The 14,782-nt window shown below is 37.5% G+C and overlaps 1 protein-coding gene and 1 long non-coding RNA gene across 15 annotated transcripts in view; both read left to right on the plus strand.

Moving 5' to 3' along the window:
- The window catches only part of OPCML (opioid binding protein/cell adhesion molecule like), a 1,152,901-nt gene that overhangs the window by 722,248 nt on the left and 415,871 nt on the right, over positions 1-14,782 (plus strand). The window lies entirely within an intron of this gene.
- LOC116555928 lies at positions 1,541-6,606 on the plus strand. The gene is made up of 2 exons (XR_004270750.1): positions 1,541-2,062; positions 2,118-6,606. It is a non-coding gene; the product is annotated as an uncharacterized LOC116555928 (long non-coding RNA).

Here is a 14,782-nt window from a genome sequence, read left to right on the forward strand (position 1 = left end):
TGAAGCTGGAACTAGATCGAATATCTGTCTAGCTGTTTGTAATACACTTATCACTGGCCTGCTCAGACACTGGGCAGCCTCATTAAATCTAACCTCAACTACCTACATGTGGAATAAGAAATGCTGTTGCTTTTTTCCTACTTTTGTGGTTGACAGAATGAGAAGGTAGGTAGTAAGAGCTTATAGTAATAGAATTATCAGGACTTGCATGTGAAAGCTGGACCCTCATTAACTAGAGGTTAATGGCCCTGCCTATTATGGGCCCCTAAGAACCCAAGATGGTAGGAAAGAGATTCAAATCCCTTACTCCATTTCCTTTCCTTCCTCTCTTGTTTCATTCATTCATTCATTCAGTTTTTGCCATGTTAAGGCTATATGTAGGACCCTCTGACGTTTCCAAAGCAAAGATGCAGACAGGAAAGGCACTGGATGGAGAGGAGGGATAGAAGCATTTAGAGCCTCCAGCCCCGGGACCCTGGGGTAAAGGCACATCAGCAAAGGAAGCCCTGCCACATTCTGGCTCCTGAGCATCACAAACAGCACAGCAGTCTCAACTTACAAACATGCACTCTTTAGTGAGCTGTTTGGTTGGTTATTTGGAGAAAAGTACACTTAAAATAACTTACTGATGATGTCCCTTATTATATTTCTTGAGGGAAGTGTAATAATTAAGAGAAGAAAAGCAAAACCCACTCATCCTACAACTGAGAAATAAACATTGATCTCATATGCCTAAATATATTGTGTCATAACAAAAATGGGAGAATCCTGCACAAGTATTTGTACTGGCGGCATGTTGAATAGCATTAAAATATTAGTTCCTCCCAGTTTTTAAATTTGATTATGATCTATTGGCCTATCTTCCAGGTTGATAATTCTGTGTCCAACTGCTATTAAATTTATTTATTGGGTTAATGACTTTGGATATTGTGTCTTTTAATTCTGGAATTTCTATGCAATTCTTTTTAAATAATTTCAAATACTCTGTTAAAATTCTTCATTCATACATCTATTTCATCCATTTTCTCTCTCTCTCTCTTTCTTTTTTTTTTTTACCAAAGTAATCATAGTCATTTAAATGCTTTGTCTGCAAACTCCAATATAGGTATCATATTATGGTCTGCTTCAATATCTTTTCCCCGTTCAATTATCAGTCATATTTCCTTGCCTCTAGTGACCTTGTAGTACATTCCAGACACTGCATATAAAGGAATCATAAAGCGACAGATATTATTTTTCTCTAGAGATCTCTCCTATTCTTTCTGGTATGCACAAAATTCCTGGCCTTAAAAATACTAGATGTGTGAAAAGGCAGAGAAATATGACTGATAATCCATACACAGCACACAAAATAAAAGAAGCAGACCCATATATGGTTCCTATATTGGGTTTGGCAGGCGAGGACTTTGAAATAACTATAATTAACACATGTATTAGTAAGGTTCCCAAGAAAACAGAAGCAATATAATTTTATACATAATTTCATATATATTATATATATGCATTCATATGTATGTATGTATGTATGTATCTATCTATCTATCTGAGACAGAGACAAAGAGAAAGAGAGAGAGAGGTTTTAGGGAATTGGCTCACATGTCTAGGGAAACGGGCAAGTCCCAGTCTGCAGGGTGGCCAGGCAGGCTGGCGACATGGAAAAAGCTGATGCTGCAGTTCAAGTGCAAAGGTCGTGTGCTGACAGTATGCCCTCTTACTCTGGATGGTGAGTCTTTTGTTTCATTCATGTCTTCCACTGATTAGACGAAGCCCACCCATGTTACAGAGGGCAGTCAACTTTGCTCAAAGCCCACTGATTAAATGTAAATCTCATCCAGAAAACACCCTCACAGAAACACAAAAAAATGTTTGATCAAATAGCTGAGCCCAGTCAAATGGATGTATACAATTATTTATTCCAAACTGAAGAAAAGATAAAATAGAAGAAAATAGAATAAAAAAATTAGTAAAGTAGATGTAAGGATGGAGAATTTTGATAGAAAATTGAAATCCAGGAAATGAATCAAGGGTCTTCTCTACTTCCAAGCTCGGTAATTCCGCAGTGGTTTCACCTGTGAATAGTTGGACCCTGGCACTTCTTTTGCTGGTTCACAGCATAGGCCCGGATTGCCAGGCTCTATCATCAAGTGTCTGTTCTCACTTCTGTGGGATTCTATCCAGGTTAATACTTCCTAAACACAATCTGCAGCTGTCTACCTTCTCTTCTATCAGATGTCAACTTAGAATGAGTTTCTCCTGTGTACAATGCCATATTGTGGTCATGATTTCATAAAGTTTTGGTGATACTTAAATTATTTTATTTCTTTAAAGGTTAAACTTCATTTTGTATAGTACAAATACTCCTTACATTGATATATAGACTGCTGTAGCCATCAGTATTTTCTCCTGATAATTCCTAGGCTCCTCTTTCATTACATTTTTTTGGGGGGGGAGGGTTACACGGCACTCATTATGGTCTAAATATATAAATTTATCTAATCCCTCCCTTTTGCCTCTAAAATTTAAATTCAAAGCCCTCCTGGTGAAGCTGAGTTGTCTCCTGCCAAGTTCATTATTCTATTTCAGGGAACTATGAGATGTTCTCTGCCCTTGTTATGAGATCACCTCTGACAGCATAGCCATATATCCAGAAAAGCAAACCTTATTTTCCATTAGTATCAGCTACATAGCCAACTGTCTGCTTCACACATTCCTTTAAAAAGTCTTCTTCCAAAGACAAAAAAAGAAGCCATGAAAACACTATCTGTGGTCCCAGATCCTTCAGTCTTATACCTAAGATTACAGGGTAAATAGAGATACAAAGAGAATTTATTTGGAATATTACTTTAATAAAATTATATATACTGGCCTTCACTGGTTTGTAGACTTGAGTTTTAGAGAAATATTCCTTTTTCGTAGTGTTTCATCTTCAAAAGAAAAGCACTGTCCCAGCAACACCCCCACCCCAGTCATCTGAAACTCCCACTGTATGATGACATGATAGTTTTTCTTTAAGATTGAATATGAAAGTCTTAACCATCACATCAAGCCACAGATCAATCATAGCCACCACACAGAGAAAATTACCATTTGGCAACATCCATCATCTTTACAAGTGCTACCCACATCTAACACCATCTGAGCCAGCATTGCTGCTGCTTACTTCTATCTTCAGTGAGGCTACACGTCAACAAAAGGGCCTTATTCCCTTTATTGGGAAAGGACAGGTGCACAGAGATGCTTTTCTGAGGGGGAACTGTCTTTCCAATATTGGATTCTCTTGTCAGCTCCCTCCTCACCCCTCATTTTATGAAGTCAATAAAGAACAGAAGCTCTCCTTGCTTATTTGTCAGCTACGCTCTTCTCCCTCTTGTACAACTGATTTCGGAAAAGAAGGATATGGCTATGAGAGAAGAGTTACTGTCTATATCCTAAAATGAACAGGAGAAGCAGGGTGTATGTCTGTGTTGTATTTGAGTCATGGAAATGCAGGCCCACAATGGACCACTCACTCACTCAGAACTCTTGAACTCTGTGATTCTCAGTTTTCTTCATCTCTGATGAGTAACAGCCTTGTCCCCTGAACACCCAGGTGTCAGGTATCTCTTTCTGCCATAAACAAGAAATCTTACCTGCAGCTGGAGTTAAATGCCCACTTCCTGTTTTTGTATAACACAGGAAATAAGAATGTTTTTGTACTTAAAAAAAAAAAGCATTTTAAATGGTTGAAAACAAATCACAAGAAGAATATCTCATAATGCATAAAATCGTGTGAAATTCAAATTTCAGTGTCTGTAAATAAAGTTTTATTGGTACACAGTCACATTCACTTACATAATGCCTAGGAGATATTTTTAAATGGCCAAATTGAGTATTTGCAACAGAGACCACACGGCTCACAAAGCCTAAAGGATTTACTATCTGGCCCTTTACAGAAACAGTTTGCCAAGCTGTTTCAAAGCAGAAACTGACCTAAGACAGACTCCTTGTCTATGATCATGTTAAACCACAATGCCATGCCAGTTGGAATCAATATCATCCTACATGATTTTTCATGCTGCTTAGAAAGCCTCTGAGTCCTTAGTCCAATATTGCTCTTATTTTCCAGCACAGCTGTTGCAAACATGTCCATTTCCTCAAGACTTCAACTTGCCCTTGTCACTTCCACACTCCCATCAGTTGACTTCGTGTCCTATTTTATGCAGAGAAAAATCAGACCAATAAAAGCGAACTGCCTCCAGCTGCTTCTTCCTGCCTTCCTTCCTCTGCATCTAGTACCCATCTTGTCTTCCTTCTGCACATCTCTGCTATGCAGTCAAGACACATTTCTCCATCTGTGTCTGGTGCATTCTCCTTCAAGAGTTTATGCCATTCAGTATCTCTTTCTTCCTCTAGATCTTCAACCTTAACAGGATTTAATAAATTTTGTCACAACATATAAAAATGAGTTTTTGAAGAAAATAAATCAATGAATAAGAATTTTTAAAATGATCTCAACCCCATGTCCTTCTTTGGAGACCCTCCTATGGGGGCTCACAATAAGCTCCCTCATTCTCCTCACACCTAACCTACCTGAAAGAGTACTCTATATTCACTATTCTTAACCGTCATCATCATTTCTCAACCCACGCAAACCTTCCAGAGACATGAAAGGACATACGATATTTTGGGGGAAATAATCTAAGGTAGACAGGAGGAGTCAGGGCCAAACGGACCTTAAATTCCTTTGCTAAGGACTTCGAACTTAACTCAGAGAGTGAAGAGAGCCTTTGAAACAACTCCACCCATCTTTAATCTATTCTTTTTTCTGATGTGTTACATATTTGTGTAGTCCTTTCTCATCCTCACATACTTCACAGGAGGTCCCCCCATCTGAATTACAGTAGAGAATTCTGCAAATACTCAGCGGACCTGCAGGTCAAGATGAGGAGACTTCTATTCTCATAGCAAGACTTAGAAATCCTGGTAGGTCATCCAAAAAAGAAAGGCATAATCCCATAGATGTTTTAGAAAGATGACTCATGAAAGAATGAAAAACGGATTTAATTTGGCAAATTTAGAAGCAAAAAGATGATTCAAATAGCCCAGATGGAGCAAAGGCTTCAACTTTATAGCAAAGTGTTTTATGGGGGTCACAAAAATCAGGTAAGAAATGAAACTGAGCTCTTCGGGGAAAGATGGTTTTTAAGTTCACAATAAAGACTTCACAATGATTTACTATAACTTTTCTTTTCTAAAGGAGTTGTATTCCACTGAGTTCGGAACACTTATGAGTAACTGTGTATTATTGTAGGAAGTGTGTTTAGGACTCACTTCATCCACACTAATGAGAATCCTTGCCCTTTGTGAGCTGCTTGCACAAGAATCATCTATTTCATTGGAGTCTTAAGTGTGAAATCCTAAATCCTCCACAGTCCCCCATAGCAAATTCCCATTACAATAAGCTCCATTAGGCTATGTATGACGGTTAATGTTTTACATGCCAATGTGACTGGCTCATGGAGTGCTCAGATTAAACATTATTTTTGAGTGGGTCTGTGAAGGTGTTTCAGGATGAGATTAGCATTTTAATTGGTGGACCCTGGACTCCATAAACTAGAATGCCCTTTTTAATATGAGTGGGCACAATCCAATCTGTTGAGGACCTGGATAGAACAAAAGGCAGAGGAAGAAGGAATTTGCCCCTCCTCGTTTTCTCATTTCTGCCTCACTGCTTGAACTGGGACATCTCATTTCATCAGCTTCTGCCCTTGGGCTGGGATTTACATCATTGGCTCCCCTACTTCTCAGGCCTTTGCACTGGACTGAACTATACCACAGGCTTTCCTGGGGCTCCCGCTTGTACATGGCAGATTATGAAATTTCTCAGCCTCCATAATCATATGAGCCAATTTCAAATAATAAATACATCTGTATCTCTATCTTTAATCTCCTGTTAGTTCTGTTTCTCTGAAGAGCCTTGACTGACACAGCAGGCAATGAGTTCAACTCATCACTCTCCAGTTCCTAGTACATATTGCTTGCTGCATGGTAGGATTCAATGCTATTTTGAATGAATGAATGAATGAATGAGCAAAGAAACCTGTGAATTTGGAAGTGTATACTGTCATTTATTAATCATTTATTAATTATATATTAAACACATACTTTGTGATCAGAACTGTTCTAGCCATTGGGATTTGAGTCTGAAAAGGATAACTTTGAGGTGACCACTAAAGAGGTAATTGTGAAGGCGATGGACACAGTCTTTGAAAAGGTGTTATTAGTTCATGTAAAATGCAGACCTATCTCAGACAAGGGAGCGGAATGCTGGCTTCCAAAATGAGAGTCCATTTAAGCTGAAGCTGAGGGCAAACAGTAATTATCCCAGGGAAGGTAGGATGGGGGAAAGCGATACACCAGGGGAAGCAGCAGAGATGAGAACAAAGGTAGGGGTTTCACAGATTTAAGTAGTTCAAAGTCGGCAGAAGGAAGAGCTTATGGAGGCAATGATGAGGGATGAAGCTGGACAAAGAACGGTGGATAAAGGATATCATCTATAACGAGGGGCTTGGACTTAATGCTGGGGATGAACAGTGGTGAATCTTTGAAGAGGTTCTCTCCAATTAAGATAAAATTCAGCCAAGAGTGAGATTTAAGATGAGGATACAGAAGTGGGGAGAAGGCTGCCGCAGCAGACTGCGGCACTGTGGTGCTGACCATGGGGGCTGCTTCTGTTGCATTGGTACTGTTCTTCTTGCAGTAAAGTGACTGTTGTGGTGTTCAGGTCCTACCACTGTGCTGGTACTTCTGCAGAATTAAAGACGTTTTTGTAAAATCACTTTGAAAATTAAACAACATTCTTAATAAGCTCTTTTGATAGAAAAATATGTTCAGAGTTCTAATTCAGTTCTATCACTGACTTCAGACATGCTGCCTAGTTGTAATTTAGACGTTGTTTTGATGTATGAGTTCTCTAAAAGAGATGTGCAGATGGACATGACCTTTGAGCTGAAAAAGTATAAACCAAGATCTCCTGAAGATATCATCAAAATGTAAAGTTATCTTTAAAAAAAGCACCAAATTCACAGAAATTAAATTCAAAAACAATAAAATTATTTAAAAAGCGAATCTATTGGAATCAAAAGGGAATACTTTATTGATTTTCACTGAGTTTTAATTTAAATTAAGTTGAAAGTTTATAAGTTTTATAGAACTACTCTGTATTTTCAGGGAGGTCTCATTTAGTAAATCATAGCTGTGCAAACCTTGAATTATAGGACATTTGTATAGATCTAATTCATCTTGCTTTCGACAAATATTTTTTGAGAAGATATTATGTGGGAATCACTGTATCAAATGCTAGGGAGATATAGAAAGGTACTAGTGAAAGCAGGCTCCTACCCTGAAGCAGAATTTATGTTAGTGAGGGAGATATATACAAAATGATAACTAATAACAATCTGTGTAATAACACAGAGCAGGAGAATTAGTGATAAGATAATCATGATCATTGTAGTTCCAAGGAACAGGCAATTACATTTAGTTGGAAGTAGAATATTAGCCGAGTTCTAAATGTTGGATCCACTTTTAATAGACAGATAAAAGAAGGGAGCAGACCATCTGGTTTTCTACTTCATCATGCTATTGAAACGCTGCTTTAAAACATTTCCAATAACCTCCTAATTACTAGCTCTAATAGTCTTGCCTCAGCTTTCAGTTCATAACCTCTTCGTAGCACTTGACTTTAAAACTTTCTCCCTCTTGATTCTGTAATGTTAATTTTCTAAGTGTCAACACTATTTCTTTGTTTCAATTTTCTACCCTCAGTAGGGTGGATTAGGAACATTTATTGCAATGGATTGTATAATTTCTTGTTTCTACTTTTTATTGAAGCCTGTTGCTCAGGCTCACCTTTCAGACACAGGGAGTAAAATTGAGGAAACTGATCTATACTTTGCAATGAACAGTGTAAATATCTTCCTTCTTGGGAGATGGAAGATTAGTGCTCTTCATCCCTGGCCGCTCAGGGAATGGCCTGACCAAGAACGTGCTCTTTCCCTGTCCCATTTGCTCCTTAAAGTTGTGATTCCATAAGGTTAGGTTAAAAGGGCACCTGATGAAGCTGATGCACAGCTAGCTATGAGAAAAGTAAGGCTAAAATGCTGGGGAATCCAGTCTGTTCATTTTATGCTCCAAGTCACTGCATCTAAGCTGGAGAAATGAACTAAGAGGTACAAGAGATGACCACATCCCTGTATATATTAATATAATTTGAGGATAAGCAACTAACTGTTCTGTGATTATGTTCATTTAGTCCTATGACCAAGCTGATGCTCTAATCTGTCTGCTTATTGATGGAGCGTTAGACTCTTCACACCCATGGGTGGTTTTTATGCTTTTAAAATAGGGTATGATTGTGTTGCCGTTTCTGCATTTGAACCCTTAGTGAGCAGTGACCTTTCGATTCTCTGAGTGATTAAGGCTCTTATTAATTTCCTGTGGGGTTGCCGACACTCTAAGGCAGCAGAGTGGTGGGGGTTCATTAACATGTGGGGCTCTAATTAGCGGCAAAGGGTCTGTCTCTATTCTTACTCTGATGTGGAACAAAGCTATAAATACAGACACATAAGAAAAAATACACAAAACCATAACCAAAAGAAAGAGGTGTTGACATGTCCAGGGCAGATTTTTAAACCAAAACAGCCACTCTCCTGGGGCGTAACCAGGCTCTTCTAGAAAACTGCATCTGGATGGGATGGCACAGTATGGGAGTAAATCTGAGGGGGTCTCGATCCGCCTTGGAAATAATTATTGATTGAGTTACATTGTTAAGTCCCTTCTGCACCTGTGAGTCTATGAATTGCAACTCTGAAGAAAGGTGAAAATAATTGAAACCCCTTGGTGCTAAAAAGAGAAGTAAGAGGGATTTAATAATAATCGTTATGTCTGGGCAGGATTTTAATGGAGAGAATAATGACCAAATTCCCTGTTTCCCAACCTAGAGAAGAAATGAGTTCAAATTGCAGCTGGGAGCAGTTTGATTGGTTAATTAATATTTTGGGGGGCCTTACAAGATACTAAACCCTTTGCAAAGAGCTGGTAGGTAGTTAGTGCACAACTCTTGCGGGGGACCTAAAAATGTGCCAGATGTTAATTATGAAATTCCCTGACACCGACAGTGAACCTATCAGGTTAGGCTTCAGGAAGCACTCTGAAAATTGTTAAATGCTGGAATGAATACCCAAGAAGGGAATGCATTATCCCCACCCACGCTGCACCTGAAGAGCTTTATAAACAGGGAAGAAATTCATTAAACTGAGGTCAAGGAGCTGGCCTGACCTGAGAGGGAGAGCTGGTAGTGTAAAGACTCAGCCCTTAGGATGATAACAGGCAACCTCTTCCTTCCTCCACTGTTAGGTGCCATGGCTTTGAGGTGCCCAGAGCAGACATTTTGAAGGTACAGCCATCAAATTCCATTTTCAACATCACTCTTTGGTATTTGCTTCTGATCCGAATCTAGACATGCTGGTGCTTGGAAGTTTCCATTACTAGAGCCCTTCTTTTCTTTCCACTTGTATCCAGCAAGGCAAGGTTTACCTGGGGGTAGGAATTGTAACAGAAAGGATGCTCAGAGCAGAATGAGACTTGAGGCCTGACCTGCCCTTTCATGGTCATGATTCCATGGCTCCCTATAGGCCGGTCTGGCTGCCTACACAAAAATGTGGTCCTTGGAAGCCTGGCTCAGAAGATGGAGGAAAAGAATTCTGAAGCACTTTAAGAGGTGGCTTCTTGGCTAAGCCCCATTCAGAATCAGTGTGTGTGAAGTGGGGATGAATGTGAACTATTCAGAGACCAGTTCTCATAGAATTTAACATGAATTATAAATAAACACTTTTTTTAATTAAAATTTTTATTTTTAAGATGGCATTTTAAATAAATGAGCTATCAGCATATTATGCTTAGTGGAGACTCCAGACTTTTATTAACCCTGGGGAACACTTAAAAATACAATATTAAAAATGTTGTTAAGATTTATAATCTATAGTAAGGAACATTAAAAGTAAGCTCCATGCACCCGCATGAACTTCAGTAAAATCATCCTGGTTCAGCACTTAGCCCTTCTCCTGGCACACAGCCAGCATAGCACCCTGATGACTGCAGCTCAGAGCTGCTTTGTCCAAATGAGGTTCCTAAGTCAGCCCTGGAGCATGGGGGGAACTGATGTTTGGATGATCTAGTTCTTTCCTCTGTCTTCCCATCTCATTTCACTATTTTACTGCTGTAAACACCACAATCCCAGTGGCCCAGGGAAATGAATGGTAAATTAGCCACGTGTGCTGCTTCTCAGCGTATCAGTGAACAGTTTAGTAAGGAAGGTGGTTAGCATTATGGAAGAAAATTAACTTAGCACTAATTTTTGCTGCTTCCGTTTTTCCTTTTAAATACTGAGAGTGAGTGGCACTTTCTTTAAACTCTCCAGACAGCTTCTTTCTTTGAGTGTAGCCTTCCAGAAGCTGTCAGTGGGGTAAAAACAAGCAAACTTTTAAAAAAGCACCACCCAACACAATTTTTAAAAAGCACAGCTTTTCTTTTTGGGCTTTTAGAATAACAAAGGTATTGCCATCTGAATTACGTTTGTATCTGAAAGTAAAAGCTTTCAGCAACTCAGCACCGTCCTTTGGCTAGAGGTCCTGGTTATCACTAAGAGACCTTCTCTAAGCAGGCTTCAGAGCATATTAATAGGATAATTAATGATGTGTTACTGCTTTTCAGGAGAATTACTTTCAGCTCTGAAATCCTGTGTACTTTGCCAAGAGATATTCAGTACAGTCCCAAATTGCTACAAATTCGTTTCAATAATTAGGATTGCAGCAAGTCGGTGAAGGAAAAGATAAGGCAAGGAAAGAAGACAATCATACCTGCTCATCATTGTGTTTCATTTTCACTAACTAGGAAAGTGAAAGCTTCATCACAGGGTTATACCCACATCTGTAAAATATCATCACAAAATGATCATCAAATTTATTTGGGAAAAAATGTGCTAACCCTTCAGGATCCAGCCTTCAGCCTTCACTGTGTTTACCATGATCCCACACAGTGATCTTTCTTGTAGCACTGTGCATTTGCATATTCTGTTCCGACTGCCAGGAATTCCTTTCCAGCATGCTTTCCTGCTGAATACTGTTACACTGTGCATCAAGACAGGGCAGGTAGAGATTTCTCACTTAGGTTCCCACCATGCTACATTGTCTTCACATCCTGCAGTCGGCTCTTTATTATATAGTCTTGTGATCACATGTGGACATGCCTGCCTACCTTCTCTAAACTGTAAACGTTATTAGGTAGAGAACTGTATTTTCTTCCCAGCCCCTAGTATAAAATTGAACCAAATGAAATTGCTGGTATTTGACTTTTTAAATCTGCAGCTAGACATACGATACAGCAATTTCATGTAGTTCAATCAAATTCATTGCCAGCAGAAAGAACTATTAAAAATATTTCTCTTGAATGAATGAATGATTCATATTTACTCATGTAATATGTGATTTCTTTTATTGTGATGTCTTTGTCCAGATTAGGAATCAGAATTTTGATGGCCTTAACAAATACATTGGGAAGAATTTCCTCTTCAGGCTAGAGTTTGTTTAAGAGAGGTATTAATCCATCCTTGAATGAATGAGAGAATGTACCAGAGATTTATAAATTCTATCCCTTTAACTGATATGCGTTTAGCTGGGAGTGGGAATTCTGAGTATTTAACAGAAAAGATGCCCAGAGAAGAATACTACTCGAGGTCTGACCTGCCCTTTTATGTCCATGATTCCTTGATTTCCCTTCAGGCAGGTCTGGCCGCCTACACAAAGATGTGGTCGTTGGAAGGCCATTCAGAGATGGAGGGAGAGAAACCCACAGCACTTTAAGAGGTGCTTCTTAGACAGCTGCATTCAGAATCAGTGTGTGTGAAGTGGGATGAATCAATAGAAGAATTTATCGTAGATTTGTAAGTTTTATTTTTTGAAGTGATATGGGGCTTACAGATTTTTTATAGAGTGCACTTTTCAAAGAAATTTTTGATTTTTATTAATATCAGAATTGTCAAGTTTATGGATATAACTTATTAATGCCATTTTCCTGTTTTCCTTTTAATAGCTAGAAGATCTCTAGTGATAGCCCCAAGTTTATTCTTCAGTAGGTAATTTGACCTTCTTTGCTTAATCATGATTATTCTTTTTAGAGATTTTGATAAATTTTATTAATATATTAAAAAAACAAAGTTTGAGATAAGGTTTTCTTTATTGTTTGTTTTGTAGTTCATTGGGTTTTGCTCTTATGTTTGTTGTTGCTTTGTGTCTATATAACTAGGATTTAGATTTTTCTTCTTTATCTACTTACGGTGGAAATATAGTTTTTTTTTATGTAAGTCTTCTAATACAGTCATTTCAAATCTATAAATTTCTCTGTGAGCATTGCTTTAGGGGCATCTTTAAAATTTTTATATATTTCATTATTATTTCATTTTAAATAATTTGTAATTTTTTTTGACTTCTTTGATCCATGGGTTATTTAGAAATCTGTGCTTTTTTGTTGCTTGTAATTTCTAATTCAGGCTTTAAATTTTATTCAGACTTGTTCTAAGGCCAAGGATAATGGTATATATTGGTTAATAGTTTACACACATTTGAAAAGAACGTGTATGATGGCACTGTTGGGTGTAGTGGCCTGTAAATGTTGATTAGGTCAAGTTGGTTGACAACCATGTTTAGATCTTACATTTTCTTCTTCATTTTTTGGCTACATTTTTAGCAGTTACTGAGTGAGTGGAATTAAAATATCCAACTTTTGTTGCAGATTTGTCCATTTCTTCAGTCAATTTTGTCAGTATTTGCTTTATGGATTTTGATACTCTCTTACTAGGTGAATACATTTTTAAGATTAGCACGCCTTGCAGGTAAATTGCTCTTTTATCATACACTATTTTACATTATCTCTTGTAATATACTTTTTCCTGATTTCCACTTTGTTTGATATTAATAAACCCCCATCAACTTTCTTATGCTTGCTGCTTATCTCCTTCCATCCTTTTAAACATGCCTATTTCTCTATAAAGTGTGTCTTACATAGACAGCTAACAGTTGTTTGTGTTTTCCTATGCAGTCTGTTAATCTATGCCTTTTAATTGGCATTTTTAATCCCTTCACATTTCATGTAATTATTGTTTTGGTTTAAGTCTACCATATTGCAATTTGTTTTTTTTGTTTGTTTGTTTGTATGTTTTATCTGTTTTTGTTTTCTGTTTTTCGCTTTCCAGCCTCCTATGTTAATACAGTACTTTCAGATTGCTAATTTATTTCTTCTATTACCTTCTGAGCTATAACTCCTATTATAATTTTAGTGGTTTCTCTATAATTAATAATATGTATCCTTCTCTTTCACATTTCACACCTGACACTTTCTGATTCTTGCTTCCTATTGGCTATTATATATTTACCTGTCCCTGTTTTCTGTGTGATTATTGTCATATAAATTACTTTTTCATATGTTTTCAATTCCATCTTATACTGTTATTATTTTTGCTTTAAATAGCAGTTTTTAAAGTAAATTATGAGAAGTAAACATGCTCATTTATATGTACCCACATATTTATCATTTTTACCTATAGATCTGAGTTTCCATCTGGCATCATTTTCCTTTGAGCTGAGAAATATATTTTTTAATTTCTTACAGTGAAAGTCTGCTGTCAACAAATTTTCTAAGCTTTCATTTATAGAAAAGGTCTTCATTGCACTCCTGCCTGTGAAACTTTTGCTGGCTGTACAATTTCTGTGTGGACTGTTTCCCTTTCTTTTTAACGATTGGGAGAGGCTGTTCCACTGTCTTTCATCCTCTATTGTTCTGATGAGAAGTCAGAGTATTGCTATTGCTGTTATTTCTGTTCAATGTGCTCTTTTTATTTGGTTTCCAGCAGTTTGATTATGATGTGCCTAGGTGTGGTTCTCTTTATATTTACTCTGTTTGATGCTTGCAGAATTTCTAGGATCAACAAGTTGATCTTAAACAAAATGTGGGAAGCTCTCTGCCACTGTATCTTAAAATATTTGCACAATGTCACTCTCTTCTTTTTCTTAGGCACTAATTGCACACAAAGTAATTCATTTAATAGCATTCTGTATGTCCCTGAGGCGCTATTTAATTTATAAAGCCATTTATTCTTCTCTTAAAATTGCATAATTTCTATTTATTTGTCTTCAAAATCAGTGGCTTTTTAATGCCATCTTGAAGATGCTAATGAGTCCATCTAGTCAGTTTCTCATTTAAATGGTGTACTTATCAGTTTTTCATTTGGTTCTTTTTCTATCGTTTCAATTTCTATGTTGAGATTATGTCTGTTCATTCATTTAGATCATATTTTCCTATAATTTTGTGAACACACTTTTATTTAATTCTTTGAATATATTTATAATTGCTGCTTTAAATATTTGACTGCTAACTAACATCTGGTATCCTGGGTTTGGTGTCTATGGGTGGATTTTATTCTTAAGGCTAGATCACAGTTTTCTATTTCTTTTTAGGACTATTGATTTTTTTGTTGAATATTGGTATTATAGATAACACAGTATACAGTCTTTAGGTTCTGTTCCCTTACTCTAAAGACTGTTGATTCCTGTTTGAACAGGTAGCTCAATCGCTGGCTGATCACACTGATCTAACCAGCGAAGATTCAACTTTCAAACTTGGTGTCCAGACTGGATCTTGTCAGGGCTTCACTTGAGGCTTTTCTAGAGAGGGTTTAGCATAAGTCACT

This window comes from Sapajus apella, unplaced genomic scaffold, assembly GCF_009761245.1.
Source record: "Sapajus apella isolate SASKATOON/1434 unplaced genomic scaffold, GSC_monkey_1.0 scaffold16, whole genome shotgun sequence".
NCBI classification, from domain to species: Eukaryota; Metazoa; Chordata; class Mammalia; order Primates; family Cebidae; genus Sapajus; species Sapajus apella.